Genomic DNA, 11,247 nt, shown 5'->3' on the forward strand with positions numbered 1-11,247 from the left:
CAGATCATCTGCAGCAAAATCTGCATGTTACATTCAGATTTTTCTGTGGATTTTGTTGCAGATTTCATCCTCTCCACTGCAAAGGGTCAAATCTGCCCTTTGTCCGCACCAACAATTGATAAGCTGCAGGTTTTAAAATTGCATCACATCAGTTTCTGGAAAGAAGTTTTCAGTAACATGAGTTTTATTGGAATCTCATCTACAAATGAAACCAGAAGTTTCCATACACTATATTAAGACACATCTGCATGTTTTTCTCAATATCTAACATGAAATCATAATAAACCTTTCCCGTTTTAGGTCAATTAGGATTACCAGAATTATTAATATTTGTCAAATGCCAGAATAACGATAGAGAATATTTTAAGGCATTTTTATTACTTACTGCAAAGTCAAAAGTTTACATAAATTGAGATTACTATGCCTTTAAACAATTCTGGACTGCCCATATGATGATGTCATGTGTTTGGAAGCTTCTAATGTTTTTTGGCAACATCTGAGTTAATTAGAGACACACCTGTGGATGTATTTTAATGCACACCTGAAGCACGCTGCTTCTTTGTGCAGCATCATGGGAAAGTCTCAAGAAATCAGCCAAGATATCAGGAAGAGAATTGTGGACTTGCACAAGTCTGGCTCATCCTTGAGTACAATTTCAAGATACCTGAAGGTGCCTCATTCATCTGTACACACAATTATACGCAAGTACAAACAAGAATGTCCAGCCACCATACCGCTCAGGAAGGAAATGGGTTCTGTGTCCCAGAGATGACCGTGCTTTGGTCCGACATGTGCAGATCAAACCAAGGATAAAAGCAAAAGACCATGTGAACATGATGGCGGAAGTTGGTATGATTGTGTCAATATCCACAGTGAGACGAGTACTGTATCAACATGGGCTGAAAGGCCACTCTGCTAGGAAGAAGCCATTACTCAAAAAGAAACATAAAAAAGCTAGATTAATGTTTGCAAATGCACACAGGAACAAAGACCTTAATTTTTGGAGACATATCCTGTTGTCTGATGAAACTAAAATTGAACTTTTTGGGCATAATGACCATTGTTACGTTTGGAGGAAATAGAGAGAAGCTTGGAAGCCTAAGAACATCATCCCAACTGTGAAACACAGGGCTGTCAGTATCATGTTGTGGGGTTGATTTGCTGCTGGAGGGACTGGTGCACTTCACAAAATACGGTAGATGGTATCCTGAGAAAAGAATATTATGTGGCAATACTGAAGCAACATCTCAAGATATCAGCTAGGAAGTTAAAGTTTGGGCGGAAATGGGTCTTCCAAATGGACAATGACCAGAAGCGTACTACCAAAATGGTAACATAGTGGCTTGTTTTGGAGTGGCTATCACAAAGCCCTGATCTCCATCCTATTTAAAATTTATGGGCAGAGCAGAAAAGGCAGGTGCGCGAGCAAGGCGACCTACAAACCTGGATCGGTTACACCAGTGTTGTTGGGAGGAATGGGCCCAAATTCTGACCATCTGTTGTGAGAAGCTTGTGGAAGGATATCCCAAACGTTTGATCCAAGTCATTCAGTGTAAGGGCAATGGTGCCAAATACTAATGAAATGTATGTAAATTTTTGACTTTGCAGTATGTAATTAAAATGCCTTAAAACATTCCCTCTCATTATTCTGGCATTTGGCAAATATATATTTTCCAGTTTATAAGACGACCTTTTAACCCCTGAAAATCTTCTTAAAAGTCGGGTGTCGTCTTGTAGGGCGGGTGTGGACCAATGTGAATATGGTGGGGGGGAGTGGTCCCGATGACGAAGAGAGGGGGCGTCTCACAGGGAAGGTGTAAGTGGAGTATCCCCCTATTACCTCATTGTGGCAACGATGCTCTCTGTGGGTCTCTGTGCTGGGATTTAGTTTACTTTTTTTTATCCTATGCATAAAGCAGCCCACAGTGTACAAAATACAAAAGCACCCAGTCTCAAGAGGTCATAGATTGTGAAGCAGGTCGAGTCGCTGTAAGAACAATATGAGACAAAGGGAGATTACTTAAATAAAGTGTTGCTTACCAATGTGAGGGAGGATTATTTGAGCCCGCCAACACTGCCCCGACGCACGTTTGACATGTTGCTTTCTCAATGGGAGGTGTCAAGGGGACCTCTTGACTTTTGTGTTTTGCACACTGTGTTCTGCTTTATGCATAGGATTTTTGTGTAGCTCCCCATCTTCTTTCCTCCTTAGAAGACTCATATTTATTGTGAATTGCTTCAGTAAATTATCTTTTTTTAACTTTTATTGTTGGTTCATGGTTACTCTTTTTTGTCCTTTTGCTCTAGTGTTCATGTTTTGGAGTACTCAACCGTTTGATCTCCTACCAATGATATACTGAACGGTTTACGCTAAACTATATTCCATCCCTTAATCAGGATTCTGTGCTGTATGAATTTTGTGTTATTGATAATAAAAAAAGCCGCAAAACGCAAGGAGTGAACATAGCCTAAGTGCATTTCACTGCTGAAATGCATAAAAACACATGTAATCCACACCAGGAAGTTTAAAACTAAAGTAGCTTCATTTAAAGCATGACAAACTAAAGTGCAATAAAAACTTATTTAAAAAAAGCACAGAAAAATGCAATGGAAAAATGCAAGTAACCTAATTTAAATAATAGGAGCAGAAATTCTTGCACCTAAAGGTCATTGTGGGAATATAGCATAGTGATTCATATCTGCAAAGAAAAATTAAGCAGCATGTGCATGAGATTTCAGAAATCTCATTCACTTTGTTGAACTGTAAAATGCTGCAACATGTGAAGAAGCCTTAACATTCATGGCTAGTGTGAATAAAGCCTTATGGTGAATATAACGCTCATTCTTCTATCTTTTTTTATAGGATGAATGGTTACTGCCAGTATTCAGAATAAAAAACAATTAGTGGAAAACACTGAAAAACAAGCAAAAAGTGTGTGTTTGCCGCTTCCACACATTAACCGCATGGGTTTTTTTTATGCAAGAAACCTTTATTTTAGCATGAGCCAATAATACAGAGCATGGGAAATCACCTTCATTCGGATGGAGTCCAGGAGTGTGTAGTTTACAATGCAGTGTACATATTAAATACCATGCTGGTAATGACGTCTCTACAAGCGTCTGGATTTTCCCAATGCTGGAACAACCGACGAAGAGGATGACATTGGATGGACTTGTGAAAGACACAATAATCACTAAAAATAAGCAACAGTTCGCCTTATTTTACATGTACCCTGTAAACCGGGGTCTAAAATGCTCTTGATTTTCTTTTATAAATCATCAATGGATTTGCTGTAAATAAGTGACACTTGTATAAAAGTCTAACAAGACTACGATTGATGTTAATAATGCACCGCCTGGTAACTACTTACCAACCGAAGATCACTCACATATCCATATAACCTGATAGGTGTCTGATAATACTTCACCGATGGGGTATATAATGGGTGCGTCTTCACAAAATCTTGTATATTATCAATTCAATTGTTTGTATATGGAAAAAAAATAAAAATAAAACAAAGCCAAGCAGATTTTACACAAATTTCTTTAATTCTGCCGTAAACTTTAACAGTACACAACGAAACAGGGACTTCTGCTATCCCGAATCATTTTTCTTCGGATTAAGTAATATTTTGGTGCATGTATCACCCACTTTACTTTCATTTAGCCTTTGTTGAACTTTGCAAAAGCTACACTAGGACACAAACCAACATCGGAGCTATCCACACAAGCCCTTTATTTAATCGTATCGCTGTTGCCAACCTCTCATGAACTTTTAAGAACAAAATAATAATATATTGTACGGTAGTGCATAGTTCCAGGCACTCACTGTATTGCTTTTACATGGGTGGGGTAAGGTTTTTAGAAATGAAAGTTGTGCTTTCAGCAAAAAAAAAAGCACAAAAAGAAACTGAAAAGAACAATTAGGCAGGCAGCACGATGTAAAGTCCTTACTGTATTGTGTACTGGCTATAAAGATGTAGACTCTTTTCAGTAAAGCCAATCATCTGTATTCATTCTAGCAGTGTAATATTAGGTTGTTAATGCTGCTGTGTTTTAAAAGGGCATTTTTATTTTTTATTTTTGGGGGTTTTGGTGAAATCTTTTCATTTGTTGATTATATTCATATGAAAACAGCATTCATTGATAATAGCTCTAATAACAATGTATGAAATCAAAACACTGGATGATCTAGTTGATTATTTAAAACAAAAATAAATTGTGTTTAAAACTGTCCTTGACTTTTATTTGAAGATTGGAGTTAAGTTGTTTTGTGTTTTTTCTTTTAATCTAAAAATGCATTATCTTTTTGAAATGAGAAATAAATGAGAAAAACAGACCTATACTACGGCTCATGCACATGGATGTATTTTCGGTCCGATTGCAATCCGGTACGGGGGGGAAAAAATCGCTACATGCTCAAATTTGATCCAATATTCGGATCACTCTCTGTCACACAAGTCAATGAGTCTGTGGAAACCATTGGACTGCACTCAGATGCCATCTACAGTACAGACCAAAAGTTTGGACACACCTTCTCATTTAAAGATTTTTCTGTATTTTCATGACTATGAAAATTGTACATTCACACTGAAGGCATCAAAACTATGAATTAACACATATGGAATTATATACTTAACAAAAAAGTGTGAAACAACTGAAATTCTGTCTTATATTCTAGGTTCTTCAAAGTAGCCACCTTTTGCTTTGATGACTGCTTTGCACACTCTTGGCATTCTCTTGATGAGCTTCAAGAGGTAGTCACCGGGAATGGTCTTCCAACAATCTTGAAGGAGTTCCCAGAGATGCTTAGCACTTGTTGGCCCTTTTGCCTTCACTCTGCGATCCAGCTCACCCCAAACCATCTCGATTGGGTTCAGCTCTGGTGACTGTGGAGGCCAGGTCATCTGGCGTAGCACCCCATCACTCTCCTTCTTGGTCAGATAGCCCTTACACAGCCTGGAGGTGTGTTTGGGGTCATTGTCCTGTTGAAAAATAAATGATGGCCCAACTAAATGCAAACCGGATGGAATAGAATGCCGCTGCAAGATGCTGTGGTAGCCATGCTGGTTCAGTATGCCTTCAATTTTGAAAAAATCCCCATCAGTGTCACCAGCAATGCACCATCACACCTCCTCCTCCATGCTTCACGGTGGGAACCAGGCATGTAGAGTCCATCCCTTCACCTTTTCTGCGTTGCACAAAGACACGGTGGTTTGAACCAAAGATCTCAAATTTGGACTCATCAGACCAAAGCACTGATTTCCACTGGTCTAATGTCCATTCCTTGTGTTCTTTAGCCCAAACAAGTCTCTTCTGCTTGTTGCCTGTCCTTAGCAGTGGTTTCCTAGCAGCTATTTTACCATGAAGGCCTGCTGCACAAAGTATCCTCTTAACAGTTGTTGTAGAGATGTGTCTGCTGCTAGAACTCTGTGTGGCATTGACCTGGTCTCTAATCTGAGCTGCTGTTAACCTGTGATTTCTGAGGCTGGTGACTCAGATAAACTTATCCTCAGAAGCAGAGGTGACTCTTGGTCTTCCTTTCCTGGGGCGGTCCTCATGTGAGCCAGTTTCTTTGTAGCGCTTGATGGTTTTTGCCACTGCACTTGGGGACACTTTCAAAGTTTTCCCAATTTTTCGGACTGACTTACCTTCATTTCTTAAAGTAATGATGGCCACACGTTTTTCTTTACTTAGCTGCTTTTTTATTTCCATAATACAAATTCTAACAGTCTATTCAGTAGGACTATCAGCTGTGTATCCACCAGACTTCTGCACAACACAACTGATGGTCCCAACCCCATTTATAAGGCAAGAAATCCCACTTATTAAACAGGGCACACCTGTGAAATGAAAACCATTCCCGGTGACTACCTCTTGAAGCTCATCAAGAGAATGCCAAGAGTGTGCAAAGCAGTCATCAATGCAAAAGGTGGCTACTTTGAAGAATCTAGAATGTAAGACATAATTTCAGTTGTTTCACACTTTTTTGTTAAGTATATAATTCCACATGTGTTAATTCATAGTTTTGATGCCTTCAGTGTGAATGTACAATTTTTATAGTCATGAAAAATCTTTAAATGAGAAGGTGTGTCCAAACTTTTGGTCTGTACTGTATGTAAAGTCCGATTTCCATGGACTGATAGAATGGAGAAGATGGAGACTTTTTTTTCTCTCCTTCTCATCCGATAGAATCGGAGCACATCATAATCAAACTGTGATCAGAGTGTGATTAGCATAATCGGGACAGATTGTGCCATAGATGTGAAGTCCGCCCCGGTCCAGCTGCCATGGAGGACTGGACTGGCTGTGCGAATCTTTGCTCAACACTATCAATTACTTAAAGGGAATCTGACATCACCAAAATGCTATTTATTTGCAGATATTGGGTTAATGTGCAAGTAAATTGCATTAAAACCCTCTGCAGCTGGCTGACTTGTAAAGCGGCAATTCATTGAAAATTAAGTTTTAATCACTGTGTCACCGTGTATCGGTTCTCTCTGAATCAATGAGGCAGTGCAGGACAATGATTATGTCACCACTCAGTATACTGGGAGTGCGGCTATCAGTAGCAAAGCTACCGGGGGCAGAGGGGGCGGTGGCACTCTGAGGGGGCCCACCCGGTGCTACGTTATGTAACTTTTGGAGTGCGCAGTGCACCGATACAGTTACATTCTGCGGCAGAGCAGGGAGACGCGATCTCCCTGCTCTGCCGCCCGGCCGCCGTGCGGCACCTGAGGAGGTGGTGGGGGGCCCTGTGCCAGCAGTGGGCCCCCCGCCTGTCATCGCAGGGTCAGCTGTATCGGCTACATGCCGATACAGCTGACTGCATTGATGAGTGAGGGAGCATTACGCTCCCTCTCCCATCATCCCCCTGTCAGCAACTGACGTCACCGATGCCGACACTGACAGCGGGCGCAATGACGTTAGTACTTGGCACCTGCTGTACGGAGATGAGCGGGCGCTCAGAGCACCGCGGGAACCAGGAGGAAGAAAGGTGAGTATTGGATTTTTTTTTATAGGGTGCATTATAATGTACTGGCTGCCTAATGGGGGTGCATTATACTATACAGGCTGTCTAATGGGGGTGCATTATACTATACAGACGGCCTAATGGGGGTGCATTATACTATACAGGCTGCCTAATGGGGGTGCATTATATCGTACTGGCTGCCTAATGGGGGTGCATTATACTGTACTGGCTGCCCAATGGGGGTGCATTATACTGTACAGACTGCCTAATGGGGTGCATTATACTATACAGACTGCCTAATGGGGTGCATTATACTATGCAGACTGCCTAATGGGGGTGCATTATACTATACATACTGCATAATGGGGGTGCATTATACTGTACTGGCTGCCTAATGGGGGTGCATTATACTATACAGACTGCCTAATGGGGTGTATTATACTATACAGACTGCCTATTGGGGGTGCATTATACTATACAGGCTGCCTAATGGGGGTGCATTATACTGTACTGGCTGCCTAATGGGGGTGCATTATTCTGTACTGGCTGCCTATGGGGGTGCATTATACTATACATACTGCCTAATGGGGGTGCATTATACTGTACTGGCTGCCTAATGGGGATGCATTATACTGAACTGGCTACCTAATGGGGGTGCATTAGGCTATACATACTGCCTAATGGGGGTGCATTATACTGAACTGGCTGTCTAATGGGGGTGCTTTATACTGCACTGGCTGCCTAATGGGGTGCATTATAATATACATACTGCCTAATGGGGGTGCATTAAATTGTACTGGCTGCCTAATGGGGGTGCATTATACTATACAGACTGCCTAATGGGGGTGCATTATACTATACAGACTGCCTAATAGGGGTGCATTATACTATACAGGCTGCCCAATGGGGGTGCATTATACTGTACAGACTGCCTAATGGGGTGCATTATACTATACAGACTGCCTAATGGGGGTGCATTATACTATACATACTGCATAATGGGGGTGCATTATACTGTACTGGATGCCAAATGGGGGTGTATTATACCATACAGACTGCCTAATGGGGTGCATTATACTATACAGACTGCCTAATGGGGGTGCATTATACTATACAGACTGCCTAATGGGGGTGCATTATACTGTACTGGCTGCCTAGTGGGGGTGCATTATTCTGTACTGGCTGCCTATGGGGGTGCATTATACTATACATACTGCCTAATGGGGGTGCATTATAGTGTACTGGCTGCCTAATGGGGGTGCATTATACTGAACTGGCTGCCTAATGGGGGTGCATTAGGCTATACATACTGCCTTATGGGGGTGCATTATACTGTACTGGCTGCCTAATGGGGGTGCTTTATACTGCACTGGCTGCCTAATGGGGTGCATTATAATATACATACTGCCTAATGGGGGTGCATTATATTGTACTGGCTGCCTAATGGGGGTGTATTATACTATACAGGCTGCCTAATGGGGATGCATTATACTGTACTGGCTCCTTATGGGGTGCATTATACTATGCAGATTTCCTAATGGGGGTGCATTATACTGTTCTAGCTGCCTAATGGGGTTGCATTATACTATACATACTGCCTAATGAGGGTGTATTATACTATACATACTGCCTAATGGGGGTGCATTATATTGTACTGGCTGCCTAATGGGGGTGCATTATACTATACAGGCTGCCTATCGGGGGTGCATTATACTGTACTGGCTGACTAATGGGGGTGCATTATACTGTACTGGCTGCCTATGGGGGTGCATTATACTATACATACTGCCTAATGGGGGTGCATTATACTGTACTAGCTGCCTAATGGGGTTGCATTATACTATACATACTGCCTAATGGGGGTGTATTATACTATACATACTGCCTAATGGGGGTGCATTATATTGTACTGGCTGCCTAATGGGGGTGCATTATACTATACAGGCTGCCTATCGGGGGTGCATTATACTGTACTGGCTGACTAATGGGGGTGCATTATACTGTACTGGCTGCCTATGGGGGTGCATTATACTATACATACTGCCTAATGGGGGTGCATTATACTGTACTGGCTGCCTAATGGGGATGCATTATACTGAACTGGCTACCTAATGGGGTGCATTAGGCTATACATACTGCCTAATGGGGGTGCATTATACTGTACTGGCTGCCTAATGGGGGTGCTTTATACTGCACTGGCTGCCTAATAGGGTGCATTATAATATACATACTGCCTAATGGGGGTGCATTAAATTGTACTGGCTGCCTAATGGGGGTGCATTATACTATACAGACTGCCTAATGGGGGTGCATTATACTATACAGAGTGCCTAATGGGGGGTTCATTATACTATACAGACTGCCTAATGGGGGTGCATTATACTATACATACTGCATAATTGGGGTGCATTATACTGTACTGACTGCCTAATAGGGGTGCATTATACTATACAGGCTACCTAATGGGGGTGCATTATATTGTACTGGCAGTCGAATGGGGGTGCATTATACTGTACTGGCTGCCCAATGGGGGTGCATTATACTGTACAGACTGCCTAATGGGGTGCATTATACTATACAGACTGCCTAATGGGGGTGCATTATACTATACATACTGCATAATTGGGGTGCATTATACTGTACTGGCTGCCAAATGGGGGTGCATTATACCATACAGACTGCCTAATGGGGTGCATTATACTATACAGGCTGCCTATCGGGGGTGCATTATACTGTACTGGCTGACTAATGGGGGTGCATTATACTGTACTGGCTGCCTATGGGGGTGCATTATACTATACATACTGCCTAATGGGGGTGTATTATACTATACATGCTGCCTAATGGGGTGCATTATATTGTACTGGCTGCCTAAGGGGGTGCATTATACTATACAGGCTGCCTATCGGGGGTGCATTATACTGTACTGGCTGACTAATGGGGGTGCATTATACTATACAGAGTGCCTAATGGGGGTGCATTATACTATACAGACTGCCTAATGGGGGTGCATTATACTATACAGACTGCCTAATGGGGGTGCATTATACTATAAAGAGTGCCTAATGGGGGTTCATTATACTATACATACTGCCTAATGGGGGTGCATTATATTGTACTGGCTGCCTAATGGGGGTGCATTATACTATACAGGCTGCCTATCGGGGGTGCATTATACTGTACTGGCTGACTAATGGGGGTGCATTATACTGTACTGGCTGCCTATGGGGGTGCATTATACTATACATACTGCCTAATGGGGGTGCATTATACTGTACTGGCTGCCTAATGGGGATGCATTATACTGAACTGGCTACCTAATGGGGTGCATTAGGCTATACATACTGCCTAATGGGGGTGCATTATACTGTACTGGCTGCCTAATGGGGGTGCTTTATACTGCACTGGCTGCCTAATAGGGTGCATTATAATATACATACTGCCTAATGGGGGTGCATTAAATTGTACTGGCTGCCTAATGGGGGTGCATTATACTATACAGACTGCCTAATGGGGGTGCATTATACTATACAGAGTGCCTAATGGGGGTTCATTATACTATACAGACTGCCTAATAGGGGTGCATTATACTATACAGGCTGCCTAATGGGGGTGCATTATATTGTACTGGCAGTCGAATGGGGGTGCATTATACTGTACTGGCGGCCCAATGGGGGTGCATTATACTGTACAGACTGCCTAATGGGGTGCATTATACTATACAGACTGCCTAATGGGGGTGCATTATACTATACATACTGCATAATTGGGGTGCATTATACTGTACTGGCTGCCAAATGGGGGTGCATTATACCATACAGACTGCCTAATGGGGTGCATTATACTATACAGACTGCCTAATGGGGGTGCATTATACTGTACTGGCTGACTAATGGGGGTGCATTATACTGTACTGGCTGCCTATGGGGGTGCATTATACTATACATACTGCCTAATGGGGGTGCATTATACTGTACTAGCTGCCTAATGGGGTTGCATTATACTATACATACTGCCTAATGGGGGTGTATTATACTATACATGCTGCCTAATGGGGTGCATTATATTGTACTGGCTGCCTAAGGGGGTGCATTATACTATACAGGCTGCCTATCGGGGGTGCATTATACTGTACTGGCTGACTAATGGGGGTGCATTATACTATACAGAGTGCCTAATGGGGGTGCATTATACTATACAGACTGCCTAATGGGGGTGCATTATACTATACAGACTGCCTAATGGGGGTGCATTATACTAAACAGGCTGCCTAA

At 42.3% G+C, this 11,247-nt stretch overlaps 1 protein-coding gene across 50 annotated transcripts in view; it reads left to right on the forward strand.

Moving 5' to 3' along the window:
* The window catches only part of ANK3 (ankyrin 3), a 756,238-nt gene extending 751,991 nt beyond the window's left edge, over positions 1 to 4,247 (forward strand). For all 50 annotated transcript variants that reach the window (XM_077258828.1, XM_077258825.1, XM_077258804.1 and 47 more), the window contains one exon: positions 2,864 to 4,247. The gene's annotated coding sequence lies outside the window, so the exon portion shown is untranslated. The remainder of the gene's footprint in view (positions 1 to 2,863) is intronic.
* The last annotated feature ends 7,000 nt before the right edge of the window (positions 4,248 to 11,247 follow it).

Source organism: Ranitomeya variabilis, chromosome 4, assembly GCF_051348905.1.
Source record: "Ranitomeya variabilis isolate aRanVar5 chromosome 4, aRanVar5.hap1, whole genome shotgun sequence".
NCBI lineage: Eukaryota > Metazoa > Chordata > Amphibia > Anura > Dendrobatidae > Ranitomeya > Ranitomeya variabilis.